This window comes from Castor canadensis, chromosome 7, assembly GCF_047511655.1.
Source record: "Castor canadensis chromosome 7, mCasCan1.hap1v2, whole genome shotgun sequence".
Classification (NCBI taxonomy): Eukaryota; Metazoa; Chordata; class Mammalia; order Rodentia; family Castoridae; genus Castor; species Castor canadensis.
This window is the reverse complement of record NC_133392.1, coordinates 107,139,818-107,155,922: the sequence shown is the minus strand read 5'-3', so window position 1 is coordinate 107,155,922 and position 16,105 is coordinate 107,139,818. Positions and strand designations below refer to the sequence as shown.

The 16,105-nt window shown below is 44.6% G+C and overlaps 1 protein-coding gene across 3 annotated transcripts in view; it reads right to left on the bottom strand.

The window, feature by feature from the left end:
* Gng12 (G protein subunit gamma 12) overlaps positions 1-15,831 on the bottom strand; it is a 118,623-nt gene extending 102,792 nt beyond the window's left edge. For 2 of the 3 annotated variants that reach the window (XM_074079794.1, XM_074079793.1), the window contains exon 1: positions 15,694-15,831. The gene's annotated coding sequence lies outside the window, so the exon portion shown is untranslated. The remainder of the gene's footprint in view (positions 1-15,693) is intronic. The other variant, XM_074079796.1, reaches the window with a different exon arrangement.
* Between the last annotated feature and the right edge of the window lie 274 nt (positions 15,832-16,105).

Here is a 16,105-nt window from a genome sequence, read left to right as displayed (position 1 = left end):
CCCAAACCAAAGTTGTAAAAAGTTACTCCTGAAACCAAGTTGCACTCTTGAAATTTCATTTTTACTCAGTTTGTGGCCATAAAAATTCTCAAAGGACTCTTACTGTCAGGTGCTTCTGGAAAATGTCACCATACAAAAGCATATAGCCCTTAAGGAAGAATGGGGAAATACATATGTGCACCGGAAGAATTAAATATTTGTTTGTTTCTATGAATGTGAATGCTATAAGTTTTTTTCCCCCCCTCACAATTTTTCCTTTATTAAATCCCAGATAAAAATAAAATATACTGGACATAAAATTAATGTTGACCATGAAAGCCACTTCTAGTCAAAATTCGAGTCCATATGCATCCCTCAAAAACAACAGTCTGCTCCAGGCTCTATATCAAAACTGGGTATGAGTAAGAACCAGCTTTCTTAAGAAAACCACCATCCAGTGTGACCTGCCTCAGGGAGAAGCATCAACCAGACACCCATATGCCTCTCAAGTATTGTGACAATATCAAAAGGGAAAGGTAACCTTCTCCCTGCAAGGCTATGCTTTTTTGTTTTTACCTAACAGGATACAGCAATAATTTGTTTTAAAGTAGAAAAGTTTTGATGGGCTTTTTTTGTTGTTGTTTTGGTTTGGTTTTTTAACAGCTGAGTAAGACAGGGCTCAGCAGGCTTGAGGAAGGGGAGCTCTGGATGAAATGGCTTTGAGCTCAAAGGCTCCCAGACCCTGTAAATGAACCAGAATTGCAAGACTCCTCAGCAGGCAGTGCCTGCTTCCCCTCCTGTCTATTATCTGCATTGCAGTCTGAGTAAACTCAGGCAGAAGATCCCTCCAGGGTTCCTCCAGGGTTCCCATGCTCTGCTCCACTGTTTGGGGATCCCTGGAAGCTTGACAAGGGCCAGCTGTCCTTGGACCACACACAGAGGAGCTGACCCCACCAATATGGGTTCTAGGCGAATGTGAAATCACTTCCCAGCTGATGCAAGCATGCAGAGAAGTTGTAGTCCACAGCCCTTGTCACTTCTGCCTCCAGTGAGGCTAATGGGGTGCTAGATCCTATCCCTCTAAAAACCATTTTTCTTTTCTAGAGAGGAAGAAAAAAAAGATAATGTAGGAAGTCAAAAATTTTAAACATTGTTTAAGTCAGGACAGTTGGAGGTCAGAGTCCTTCCTGTGAATTCATCCCTTTCCTTGGCTACACAGTAGTGATTACACCTACCTGAGTGATTAAACAGACATGCCCCCAAGCCAAGCCCTGGGAGAGGAAGGGACATATATCCAGATGCTCACCAAGGGGGAAAGCAATCTAGGTGGGAGCTGCTGCTCTTTGGATATTCTTACAAGAGCAATCACAGTTTTCCAAACCCCAGATTTGATCTGGCTCCTCCCAGACTCATACTGCCTTCCAGAATTACTTAAAAATTACTTGCTTTCAGGAGAAGATCTGCCCCTCTTTGCACTCTCCTGCAGCACAGGTGAACAGTTCCTCTCCAAATTTCCAGTGGGCCCTTGCACCCACTGAGTGTGACCCAAAAATACCTGCAGAACAGCATGGAGCAAGATGGGTGGGGAGAGAGGGTGTGTCCCTACATTCTCCCAGGCCTTGCCATTCCCGGGCAGGTGGGGCAGGTGATAGGAGGTTCTGAGCCCAGTCAGCACCCCACCACCACCCCCCAGCTCACAGGGTAGACTTGGCAAGGCAGCACAAAACCAGAAAAATAAGAGGTAGGGATATGAATCCTATCTGTTAGCTTGGTAACCTTGGGCAAGTTACATAAATTATCTGTAACTGAAGCCTCAGTTTCCCCATCTATAAGGTTAATGTTTAATCAGACTCCCCACAAAGTTTCTGAACGGTATGAAGTTCTCAAAAGTTAAATACAAACTGTCCAGATGCTTATTGAGTCTTTTGTGCACTGGACACTGTCTATAACTGGTGATATAAACATGAAAAAAATGCCACTGAATTCAAGGGGTATAACATATTCTACAGGGACAGAAACATAGAAGGTAAAATTGTATAATCCAATGTAATCATTAGTGAGCTGGTTGACAACTTGCCATAGGAAACCCAGATGGGGCAAATTTAAATGTGCCCAGAGATGGAACTGAAGAAGACAGCAAAGTCACACAAGGGAGCCCTGGTGTCAGGGACTTTAAGCACAGTATGCACACAATGTCAAATAAGCCTCAAGATAACCTAGTGAAGTGGGCAGCTGCTGCTATTACAATTCTACAGATGAGAAATCTCAAATTCAGAGACAGTCATATGGCTAGTGAATGGCACAGAGGGGCTTTGGCCATGGGCTGGACTCCAAGGCCTGCATGTTAATCTTTATCACGCTTCCTCTACCTTAACTGTGAAACCATTCCTGACCCCTCCTCCCTGCCAAACAACCCCAGGCCAAGTCAAAGCCAGGCTCAGCCCTTCTGTTTTTCCACCCTCTGCCATTCACACCACCAGTGAACACTCCTATCATGGTCATTACTTATTTCACGTCATTACTTACTTCCCCATTTGCTTGGTGGTCCTTAGGGCAGGAATAGAAGGCAGCAAATGCTTAGTAAACCATTGGTGTTTAAAAAATGCCTTCTTAATGGATGACAGAAAGAATGAAGTTAAACTAGGTCTTAAGAGACAGAGAGAAATCTTCTGGATAGTCGGGAGAAACTTCTTCACAAGTAAAGACAGTACTGTATGTCCCCAGTCTTGTACTTATTACAAGTGTTTTCTCTCCAGGCAGAGAAAACTGTGTAGATCACGCAGACAGTATATGTAGGAGCACAGCACTGGTCCTCAAATTATCTGTGGGGAAAGACCTGCTTTTTAATTTTGTACTCATAATGGAAGAATATTGTAGAAGGTAATGAAAATAACTGCTAAAATTGGACAAAATACAAATCCAGTTTTTTCCTGGTTTCCATAGATATAAAATGATGACCAAAATGCTACCAAAATTAAGCAAAGTATTCTCTCAAAGTAAGTACTTATCTAGTTGCCTGGGCAGGGGTGAGGGATGAGGTGGCCAGTGAGGAGAGCAGCAGGAAGGATGAGCTGAGCCTGCCACAAAGGACTGGGAGCTGGTAATGCCCAATGTGATCTCCTGTGTGCCAAGCGCTGTTGCTTGGTGTGCCTCCCACCTATTAACTCATTTCAATTCCACAACCTCAGGGGTTGCTATTACCACCCCATGTGAGAGAAACTGAGACAAAGAGCAGTTTAAAAGATTTCAAGGTTCCAAAGCTGGTAAGCAGCATAGTGAGGCCTTGCACCTGGGCTGCCAGAACTGTTAACTCTTAACCTACTAGGACTGGGCTGCCTTTGGGGACCAGGGGCCAGGAAGTGACCCATTCAGATCTCTGGTTTAGTAAAACACTTCCAGTGGCAGTGTGGAGGGTAGAGGTCAGGAAGGAGGCAGGAGTAGAAGCACAGGCAGGGGATTCCTTGGTCAGAGGCAGTAGGGCTAAGCTAGAAGGAGGTGAGGAGGAGGAAGGAGAGCCACATGACTCCAAGATTCTGAGCCTGGCATCCTGGGAGGAAGGAGAGGCCTGAACTGACTTACAGAGAGGAAGAAAAAAGCAGGTGTTGAAGGGAAGGTGATGAGGTCAGTTTTCAACGTTTCCCTGAATGAGAGCAGGAGATGGGCAATCAGTAGAAAATTCTAGACTGTGATACTGTGTAGTGAATTGAGTTCAGGGTGTTCCTTTTTTTCCCCAGTTCTGCCAAAATACTTTTCTCTTTTCCCCTTTGCCTATTTAAACTTAAGATTGTTTAAAAAGCAGGAGTTAAAATAATTTAAAAATCTTCCCTTCTTTGAAAAACGGCACACAGTGCAAATCCAGGATACACACTCCCAACCTACTACAGCTTATCTGTGAGCAAAAAATGGATTTCTCCATGAAGTTATTTGTATTTTCATTAAATACAGATGTGTGTCTGTGTGTGTGTGTGGTGCTGGGACTTGAACCCAGGACCTTGCACACGGTAGACAGGTATACTACCTGTCTCAGTGTTTAGATCATCGAGCTAAATTCCTTCCTTTACTAAGTCCATACTCTTTACAATGGTCCCAGTGATCTGGCCCTGCCTACTTTTCCTCCTCATTTCCTACCACAGGAGACTTCTTTTTCTGCACAGGCACAGATAGACCAAGCTCATTCCTAGCTCAGGCTGCCCCTTGCTAATCCAGGTTTCACTCAAATGCTACCTCTGCCGAGTAGTCTTTCCTGACGGCCTTGCTAAGGCAGCCATTCCTGTGTCCATGAGGTCCATCTCTCATTGTTCACTCCTTACTTTACTGCCTTCACAAACTTATCCCTACTGGAATTGACTTTGTTAGTGTGGTCTTTACTGAAGGAAAACCACAACTGATAAATATCTGTTGAATGAAAAAGATCATTGGGGGACTTCTTGAAAACTGAAAACAAAGATGAAAAGATAGGGCCTTTATCTACAGTGAGCTAAACATCTAATAGCAAAGAAACACCAAACAGGAGAGAGACAGGGCAGGGCAATGGTCTCCCTGTGTCTCCTCCCCTTCCAGCAGGCCACCCTCACCCCCATCTCAATTCAGCAGTAGACATGTGTCCTATTCCATTCCTCACACGGTATCAACAGGGACAGTGGAACAGGCAACATGGCACCATAAAAAGAGCACCAAATTCAGAGTCAGCCACACTTGAATTCAAAGCAGGATGTCATTACTACTCATTAATGTGCCCTTAAGCACAGTATTCAACCTCTCCAAGCCTGCTTTGTCCCCATCGTGGATCTACTGCTCCCTACCTCAGGGCTACTACAAGGAGTAAGAACACAAGTGCAAAGTTTGTAGCACAGGCTGGTAGGCAGGCAGCACTCGGGAATAACTACCATCTTCATATCATTGAATTTCCTTGCAGCACAATGAACTCTCTCAGTTAGGGTTTGACAAATACATTAACGGTATGAAAACTTCATTTGAGTATTCTCTGACCAATATGATTGTAATATCAATTACAACTGTAACCATTGTGCCACCTGAGTAATAACAAATTAGCACACTAAGTGCCGTATGTACACCAGCCACTCCTTTATTCCTAAGACAAGACAGTATTTAGGCAATTCTAAGAAGCATCTTTTGTTCACATTTTAACCTCTGATATTAGGATGGCTCTATTCCCATAAGTTGTCCAGGTCCTAATTCCTGGAATCGGTGAATTTATTATGTTACAGGGCAAATGAGACTTTGCATTATGTAATTTATGTTACAGATCTTATACAGGGGGAGTATCCTATAGGCCAGCCCAATCTAACCAACCTAACCAAGTTGCCCTTAAAAGCAGAGAACTTCTGTGGCTCGAGACAGAAACATAGAGAAGGGACATCAGAGAGATTCCAGCATGAGAAGAATCTGTCATGCTGTTGTTGACTCTGAGACATAGAGCCCAAAAGCAAGGACAGGAGAGAGGTCTCTAAGAGCTAAGCATAGTCCCCAGCTGAGAGATAGCAAGGAAAGTGAAACCTCAGCCCTACAATTGTTAAGAAACTGAAGTCTACCAACAACCTGAATCAACCTGGAGATGGTTCTTCCCAGAGCCTCCCAGTAAGGGCCAAACTGGCTACCACATTGATTTCAGCCCTGTGAACTGCAGAAGAAAGCAAACCAACCAAGCCCTCTGTGACTTCTGACCCAAAGAACTGTCAGATCATACACTGGGGTTCTCTTAATCTGCTAAATTTGTGGCAATTTGTTATGGCAGCCATAGAAAATTAATACATTCTTACAGTCGGTGTTTGTTATAGTTTGATTGGCAGCACGCTTTGCTTGGTGGCACAGGGAGTAATAACATGTCTCAAATGGAATCTTGTTGAAATACAGCACTATTATCTCTGTTTTGCAAATAGAAGACTAAGTGGTCAAATGACTTACCCAGGTGACTCAGACTACAAACCACTATATGTGCTGCCAGAGCTCCCACGAGTTAGTATGTCCTGCTCCAAGGTCTAAGAATGGCCAACACAACTTCCTTAGGCCAGTGTCTGACACAGGATCCCTAACACAGCTGACCACAAAGCCCCAGCTGGGTCCCAAAGGTATTGACCTCAGCAACCTTCACTCACCCACTATGGATCTGGCACCGAAAGATGCCAGGTATCCTCCTAGGCAGTCGGAATAGAATACGAGACCAAGACCTTGTTCTTATGGAGATGACACCAGAGTGGGGGAGATCAATACCAGTTGTAACAGGCTGAGGTAAATGCTAGATGAAAACAAAGCATTCAGAGAGCTTTTCACCAAGTTTTGCAGAAGTAAGATCCCACATATTCAGGAACTGAGAAGACCCAGCACTGGGCCTGGAAGATAAGATCCTTTCTTCTTTTTTTTTTCCAGCACTGAGGTTTGAATTCAGGGCCTACACCACAGCAGCCCTTTTTTATGATGAATTTTTTCCAGATAGAGTCTTGCAACCTATTTGCCCAGACTGGCTTCAAACCATGATCTTCCTGATCTCTGTCTACGAGTAGCAAATATTATACATGTGAACCACCAGCATCCCAGTAAGATCCTTTCTTTGGTGTCTTTTATGGGTCACTCCCTCCTTCTGTGGGAACTGTGAGAAAGGGAATTTGTTGCTACAATGTCTTTTGCTTGCTTACTTTTGAAAGAAGTTCTCAGAGAGTCCAGGTTGGCCTAGAACTCACTATATAGTCCAAGATGGACTTAAACTCACAATTTGACTGCTTGGACTCCAAGTGCTGGGATTACAGGCATGTACCATCACGCCTCACTGACTTATCTATTCATTTTTGATGGAGATGTAGAACTTTAATATAGAACAGCTTCTCATGAATTTCTAAAAACAAAAAAGCCAGAGTTATCTTTTCTTTATTCGTAATTTCCCTTTTGACAGAATTCACCATTAAAAAGATGGAAGCTTAATTTCACATAAAACAACATCCCAAAAGCTGACTAAAAAGCACCTCTAAAAAGTAAGATGCAAACCAACCCTATACCCTTTGTAGTCTCCTGAGCTCTGGCCTATCTTCCATCACTGTACTTTAACTTTCATCTTGTCTTTCACCCTGGAAACAGAGTGGACAGTTCTCTGATGGTGAAATTAAAAGAACAAAAGCCTGATTCAGGGAGTAAGCAAAAAGAAGTCCAGTGTGTATAACATTTCTGGAGATACATATACATGGAAAATTCTAGACTTCTTAAAAGACTTTGAAGGAAATGTCATTGGAATTTACATAGTCTCAATCTCTCTCTCTCATGTTTTTATTTGAAGGGGAGAAATTCTAGATGGGAAGATCACCTTCATCATGGTTTTGGAGAAGCCCCAGGTTAATAATACCCTTAGCTGAAAACTATTTATAATTTAGACATTAGCAACTGGCATAAAACCCTACTTTCCATTTCTCTTGATTTTACACTGATGATTTGGCAGCCCACTCCACACTTAGGCCCAAAAGAGCTATCACATTCTGAAGTCTGTATTTAAGAGATTCTGACAGAGGTGGACACAAGAGGAAAGGTCAACAAAGGCCCACAGGAAGATCTACCCCCCCTAGACAACACACAGGAAAAGAAATACAAATGGTCCCAATCGCCTTATGAATAAAAAAACATAAGTACTCAAAATTGCCATTGTCCACCAACCAGATTAACAACCCCTTGAAAAGGCTGCCTTTCTGCTTGCTGATGAAGTTGAAGAACACAGCCATCCAAAGCAATGCTGTAAGGAGCACGGTGTCTTGACCCTTCCAGACAGAGATTACAGAACCCAGGGATTCTGGGAATCATTCCCCAGGTATATCCGCACACAAGCAAAATGACTTATTTAACCTGCATTCCTCACAGCACTGTTCATAATAAAGACTGGAAATGGCTCACAGGCCCAGCGGTAAGGGATGGCCTCTGATACATCTACACCCTGGAAAACTGCCATGCTGTTTAAAAGACAGAAAGGCATCTGTATGTACTAACAGACAGACCACCAGAACACACCGCTAAATTTTAAAAAGCAAGCCCCAGAACAGTAGTACATATACCATACTTAGTGAAAGAATAGAGAATAACATATATATTCTCACTTGCTTGCATTTATAAGTTAATACTTGTAGGCAGTGTAGAAAAGGATTGGAGGGGTTGGATGGGAGCCAGGTTTTTCAGTGTTTTCATTATACATATATGGCTGTGAGATTCTGGGGAACTCGAAAAATCTATTAAACTATTTTTTAAATGAAGAGTTGAACAGGGTATTTTTTTCCAAGAGCATGAAGAATAGGATCAGATCAGCTTAGAATAAACAAAATGAAGGACGAGTTCAGCTCAGGAGAAAGTGTCTGGGAGACCTGGGCTGAGGCAGTAAGTTCTCACGTGGAAGTCAGCAAGTCAGAGAAATTCAGTCCAGAGTTCAGGAGGTGAGCGCAGCGAGTGTGGGCAGAGTGACTTCTGCCCTGTTGGGTGTGGGCATCCTGGAGCCCCTGATATTCATTAAGCCAGAAGGAAGTTAGCGAGCTGCAGGTGAATGAGAGGCAAAGGTAGCACGGTAGGATTACCAGGCAGCATGCCAATGGCATTTATTTTGGACTTCATCAAATGTGAGCAAGAGGGTATAAAGCGTGTGCTGAATATTCAACTTAAGAGAGATATTCCTGAAGAGTTGAAAGTTCTAGAGTTTTATAAAATCCTATCATCTGAAAATGCAAATAGGTGAGTTTGTTGTGGAAAGAAATTTCACAGGGAATCCAACAGGCATTTTCATCTTCTGCGACTTCTGCTTTGGGGATCTGGTCTGCCTCAGAGGGCTGCATTTAACCAGATTAAATGTGAAAGAGTTCACAGCTCTGGACCTGTTGGCTTTTTTTCACAAGATGCAGCCATGTCATAACGGAGCAGAAGGCCAAGGTCCAAAGGACAGACTAGCACCTTTACCTCGGGCACCTCTGCCTTAGCAGTTAGGCACAGCAAACAAGGCGCATCTACCTGCCCTGCAAATGCATCTCAGGAACAGAGTCAGGAAAAGAAAGTCAATTCTCACAGCAGGCTTGCTGAAGGACTGGTTTAAAAGAGAAAGCAGGCAAGAAGTGCCAGTTGGTACTAAAGGGGACCCATATAAACCCTTAGTTCTGGTAGGGTTAGCAATAAGGCTCCCCACTTCTTCCCTAAGTTGGAAGTCTTTTTCCAAAAGACGTCTTTCCAAAGGCTCCTACAGCCACTGTCGCTTGCATCCTATCCCAAAGAGGAGGCCCACAGCTCATCAGTCCATAACACAAGTCCCTCTCTACCCTCCCAGCAGCTACCCCACCATCCCCTCATCAGCCAGACAACCTGAGAGTGTAGGGGACCTCAGCATGCACCAGGCAGCCATCCAATAAAGGTGAACAATGTCAACACACTCTAAGTGCTGGCCCCTACCTGTCCCTTATGAATGATGGACTGAAGAGAAAGAAGGCCATTAGAGGCTCTGGGCACCACTGAATGTGGTCCTAGCAAAGAAAATCAATTTTAGTTTTTGCACTAAAAAAAGAACAATGGCTCACACACCTTGTGGGCACATACTGCAGAGAACATGCCTTTATTCCTTTATTCCACTAACATTGACTAAGCTCCTTCTATGTGCCAGACTCTACAGCTCACGGCAGTTAGAGGGATACTGTGGCTGAAGGGGCTTTGAGAGGTAGAGTAGCTGCTACACACTGTACTTTGTGAGTTATTGAATGGGAAAAAAAAGACCTCAAGGAGACCTAGCCTTGCAAGCTTGATAGCTTATGAATAAGTGGCCCTACATCCTAGAGGGACAGACCAACCCCAGAATCTGGTTTTTTGAGTCACTTTGGCCCCCCGCATCTGTTTCTCTACACGGGGAACAACCTGCACAACTGTTAAAGGCAGCCTGTCAAGAAGTCACAATCCAATCCTGCTTTTTGGTCACTATTCAACCCTCCCACGATGACTTTGAACAACCAGTCATACCCTTACATACCCACATGAAGCCGCATGGTCTAGCAAACAGGCCCTGGTCTAATAATTCAAAAGATTTCATTAGTCTAGATTTAGCTCAACTACCTAGTCTATTGGTTTTGACAGCTTTCTAGTTTACCTATGATTCTCATTAAATAAACCTCATGTGATGTTTTTCTCTTCATATGGTCTTCAGTAAGCCTCAAGAAACTCCCAGCAACTTTTTTGGATATTGATTCCTCTTTTCATCTTCATACTTAGCTCATGTTGGGGTTGAATGGATTTTAGTTTTCTCTTCATTTGAGGAGGGGCCCCATGCTTCTCTTCTGCGGTAATTTCTCCCCAAAAGTCAAAGTTTGAGGTCATGCTAAGCTTGGAATCTGAGTCAAAGTTCTCAATGAGGACTAAGAGTTCAGTGTACAGTAGGTTTGCACACAACCATGCTGAATGAAGGCAACTCTCTACTTACAATGCAAGGGCAGAAATGACCACACTCCAGTGTGTTCTTCTTAGCACACCAAGTCAAGTTCAACTGAGACTTATGCTTCTCTTCTCCTCAGACAAAGGGCATTCTATGTCAATTAAATGAGCTTGCCTGGAATGGTAGCCTACTCTGCAAGAAAACCTCCAAGTCCCCTACTTACAATCAATGAATGTGAAAGGTGCAGAAGATTCTCAGCAATTGACTCACTCAGCCCTACAAAAGGCTCTTTTACTACTCCTCCTCCAGCAGAACTGAAAGTATCAAGGCTGAGCAGCCTGCAACATGCTGGCTTTCATTACACCATGATCTTTTGAAATGCAGGCTTATTAAAAGACGACAAAAACCCTGCTGTCCCAGGATGGCAACCAGAGACTAAGCTAAGCACTTTTACGACCCCCAATAAAACCTGCCATGATAAACCAAACATTAAATGACACTAGAAATGATTTTCAAGAGACTTGGCAATGAATGGAATAATCCAGTTAGAAGTTACCTTCTGTCAAGTCACCTCCACTCTCTGCCCTGGCTCCAAGCTGCTCGCTCACTACACCCTGTCCTTCCTAAGAGAGAAAAAGTGAGGAGCTCAGCACTTGTTGCAAGAGCTGACTTAGCCATCTCCTTCATCTGCACTGCAAAGGCCTTTGGGAGTCCAGAGATGGGACAGGCAGCCTCACAGGTCACTGAAGAACTGGTCTTTGCATTCGCCTCAGGCTTACTGGGTCTCATGACCATTTTGGAGGCAGTGAGCACAGCAGCGGAAGAGGTGCTCATCTCACTTGTATTAGGAGCCCTCTCTACACTCCTCTTGATTTCACTTACATCTTTCCAATGGACCATCTCCATAATGCCCTCTGCACCTTCCCCTCTAGCTGGAAGTGCCTCCACTATAGTCCTAGGTAGAGCAATCCCTTAGTGCATCAGAAGTGGAGACAGAGCGACTATGGGACCCACTGAACTTGAACCAAGTTCAGCCCCTTGGGGAACTTCAGCCTCCTCATCTGGGCTTTTGTGAGCACTGGGCAAGATCATAAAGAAGGGGCTTAGAAGGGGCCAAGAAAGGGCCCAGGGTGTACAACACCTCAGTAAATGGAATCATATAATTGTGCTTCAATCACCTTATTTGTGGAACTTTCCTGTCAGCCTAAGTGCATCCAGGTCTTCTTTGTTACTGTTGTGCAGGTGTCTGATGAACGAAGATGCTGTGCAAATGCAGCTCATCAATGCAGACCTGGATCTGGGAAGTGACAGCTTCCACAAAGTCAGGTCAGTAGACTTAGTCTATGTGCAGATTCTTATTACCCACTACTGGACTTTTCAAACACTTCTTATGGAGACAAACCTGCAAGCTTCTGAGTGCCTCCCTTTTACTGCAAAGGTTTTGGCATTTAACTTGAGGATCTTCATGTGCCATGAAAGCTGGTGTTTCTTCCAAGACAACAACACACTCCTGCTATATGTAGTTATAAACAATAATTTATTCTAGGTTTTTTCAAAAGTGAATATTAAAAACTTTAAACACTAGAACTTACACACTGCTTTCACTATATTTAAAATATAGCAGACTTCATGCATTACTGACTTCTTAAAGTTTCTAATAATAAAGAAATGTGGAATTGAGATCTAGAATTACTTTGTTAAATAAATTAATATCACAATCCATTTCACATTTAAAAGGCACAATGCTACTACCTAGTTACTGTATATTCTCTTACTTTTCGAGTACTACGTGGCAGAACTTTTAAAATTACTGAGCCTTTTTAGATGTTCAGGAAATATTTAAATGTTTTTGTATAAAAGTAATCCATGCTTATCACATAGCATTTAGAAAAATAATTTAATGTTAACATTTATTGAACATGGAATATGTGTCAGGCACTGTTCTAAAAGTTCTACAGAGACTAATTCATTTTTTGCTCACAACACCTTAATGAAGCACAAAGAGATTAAGTCACTTGTTCAGTCTACACATCTAGAAATATGAGCCAAGAATCCATCATTATGCTTTAGTATTCCAGGAGTAACAGCAATCAATAATTTATTCAATCGAGTCTTCCACTGCATCAGAGGTTAATGTCATAGGCCAGAAACAACTCATAGTAACGCTGTACCCTTTGTAGTTACTTAAAATTATCAACCACCATTTCTGTTCTTGTGGAACAATTTAGTATAATCAGAAGTTGTCTGTGGCATAAGCTCAGCTCCAGTCGGTCCAGTTCTGTGCCCCTGATGTGTATGAAGGAAAAACAAAACTAAACAAGAAAGATGGAAGCATAAAAGGGCTTGCTTTAAAGATGGAAGGAATTTTTTAAATTTTGTAAATTTTAGCAAAAGATTCAATGATACGATGAATAGATTCCCTAAGTTAACTCAACATCCATTCTGACAAAAGTTTAAAAATAACACAAATGCTCATCATCAGTCCTCACACTTTTTATGGTTATCTGTTGGCCTTGGACACCGGTACATGCAAAAGCAAATAACCAGATACTCTTGGGTCACATTTTTTCATACTTTCATTAAAAACCATACTTGGCTAAAGACAAATGCTTCTTCTGTTCCTGGCTTAATTTCCTACCCAAGACTAATACACTCAACTATTTGAAATGAAAGTTCTCTAAGTTTAAAAGCTAATTCATGACATTTTTCTGACTGCCTGGCCCTAAAATTACGATGCAATTATAACTCTAATACTAAAAGTATATTAAAATTGTTAATCCTTTAATCATAATGATTCATACTGCTGTGGGAGAACCATGATACACAAACACAAAAAAAGCAGGTAACTTCTCTGAAATTTAAAATCTCTCTATCCAGCATCTTCTAAAAGATTCAAGCCACCATCTTATGATAATTCATCCAATAGTCTGCTGACTGAGTAAGCCAGACAAACAAGACATCTACAGATTTTGAACATTTACTTTAGGTTAGGTCCAAAGACTACTTCATATACTTACATTAAGCTCTAGATATAGAGACCACTATTATCTCTATTTTACAAATCAGATTGAAAAAGGTGGAAAAACTCATATTCTCATCCAGTTCTGTCTGACACCAAAGTCCACACTCCAAACCCCTGTTCAACTGTTTCTCTTCCCAGGCAGGGCTCAGAAAAACTTATTTCTCAGACTTATCTTCCGAGGCTAGGCTTAAGCTGAAATAAAACAAAATACAAAGAAACAAACTCACCACTGAAAACTCAAGTGATATAATTCTCATTATTTTCCCTGTTAGAAAGACATATTTAATATAAAAAAAACCCACAAAACCAATTTGGTATTAACTAGCAATTTCTTCAAGTTTTGTGACTATGAAGGCTTTTGCAGTCACAGCCACCACACATCTTCTCTAACAGGTGACAAGAAGCCCAAAACCACAAACCTAATTGTTAGAGTGCTAACTTTCAAGTAAGACCGGCACTTTTTCTACACAGAAAACTAACTTCTTCAGTCTCTTGTGAAACACAGGTTCACGGTTTTATATATTTCTACACAAATCTAAACCCTCTAACCCACTGGGGTTCCATACCTAATAAATTACTTGGATTAAATGCAACTGTACTGTTTATAGGACTAGTCCGCATTCACTGGACTTAAACCAGGGCTTTCTGGCACTGTTGTGGAAGGCAAGCAGGCTGAACATTTGATACAAAAGTCCATTATCATTAACGTCTCTATGTCTGATTATTTTTTAAATGTGTGTGAACTATACATGTTTGTTTATTGGAAAGGGATCTTGCTAATATACACAGTTTGTTTGTTTTTTTTTTTTAAAGCAAAACAAGCTTCTTTCTTGAAAGTGATTGTTTTGGCAAGTGTAAAATTCAATCCCGTCATTCTAGTGCTGCCTGCCTTCCTGGTTCCCAGAAGGAGGGCCTGCCTGGATCCTGTGATAATTTACATTCAGAGCCTAGAAACGTCAGCCATGGTGCAGCGTGGTGGCTAGCGCTTTAAAAACAAAGCCAAGCTCTGCTTTTAAAATAGAGAACACACAGACACAGACCATGCCTCTGACAACATTCAAAAGATTCATTATAGACAATGTATTCAGGCGAAGCTACAACAGTCCCAGGAAATATAAACAGTGTCCGCGAAAACAGTAGAGGGGGAGGAAATAACTGAAGGAAGGAAGCTGATCCTGGGAAGTCTGTCTAATTGCACAAGGTCTAAGAAATTCCCAGTCTGCTCACTCCCCTCGGAGCAGCCATTAAACGTGTCCCGGCACGTGGGCGCAAGGGGACCTCCCTTCCAACTCGGGTGCCTGGCTGTTCCCTTTTTATCGACGGGTTGGCGTACAGCCACTCCCGCACCGGAGGACCACGAAGTGACAGGCCTTGTCAGGTCCTTCTCGCAGACTTTGGTTGTCCAAGGTTCCCCTCCTCCGCGGGAATTTAACAACAATCGCGGCTCTCTTGTCGGAAGTTATGAATGGTCAAAGTCAAGTTTACGAGACACTCCAGGCGGGGGATACGTGAGTGCCCGCAGACGGTAGTGACAGCGTTTTAAAATTAGCTTTAATTGATATGCCCTAATTAAAGTGAAAAGAAGTCACCGAAATCCACGGACTACGTATACAGGCAATACTTTATTAAAAAAAAAAAAATCACACAAGGCTCAGGTCTGAACCTTGACCTCCCCCTTACCACCCGCAACAGAGGGCAGGCGCGGGATCCGTCACCTAGGTTTTCCTCTCTGCGACCCGCTATTTCCCTGGGGGGACACCCCGTCCCCAGCGCCGAGTGGGCGCGAAGCCTGCGCCACCGCGGGCTAGTCCCAGAAAGAGGAAGTAGGGAAGAGGGGCGTGTCGCCCCCAGACGCCTGTCTCCTCCGAAGCCCCGCACCACGGCAGCCCCGCTGCGCAGCCCGGGAGCCTCGCCAGCCTGCGTGGGACGAGAGGCCGTGGGCCAGGGAGGAAACGAGCGAGGAAGGGACACTCCTCCCTCCCCCGTCCCGTCCGGCCCGGGTACCGCGGCCCCAGCCCCGGGACGCCGGCTTCCCGCGCCCCTCCGGGCCGCCACCCTCGAGGGTGCGCGCGCCGTCTGCGCCTCCCGGCCTCGGCGTCCCTTGCTCTCCCTCCTCCACCCCTTCTCCGGTGCCCAGGGCCCCGACCAGTCCCCGCCCTCCGGGACACTCTTCCTTCCTTCCTTCCTTCCTCCCTTCCCTCCCTCCATCTCGCTTCCCAGCTCCCGGGACGCAGAGGCCGCCGCCCCGTGCTGCGCCCCGTCCCCGCGGGGACCGACTGGCCGCCCGCGCCCGCCGCTCCGCGCTCACCCGCCTGCCGGTTCGCTGGCCCGCAGCCACTGCCACCGCCACCGGGACTCGGTCTCTAAGGACTCCTGGAGACTGCTCCGACCTCTCCGCCTCCTCCCGCTCCCGCAGCGCCGGCTCCGCCCGCTCGGGTGGGCGGGGCGCACGACCCGACGGGCTGGGCGGCGACCGCGACGCCTTCCTCGGCTCCCGCCCTCCCTGCCCGCCGGGCTGCGCCGAGCTTCGGCTGCCCGCGAGCCCGCTCGGGGCCCCGCTGGCAGATCCCCAGGCCTGGAGCTAGTGCTGCGCGCCGCTCTCCCGCCGTCCTGGGCCATCTCCCCTCCTCGATCCCGGATCCGAGGGTCCCCACTGCACCGCCGCCCCTGCCCTGGGCCGCTCTGACTCCTTGCAAGTTTCCTTCGCGTGCGAACGCCTC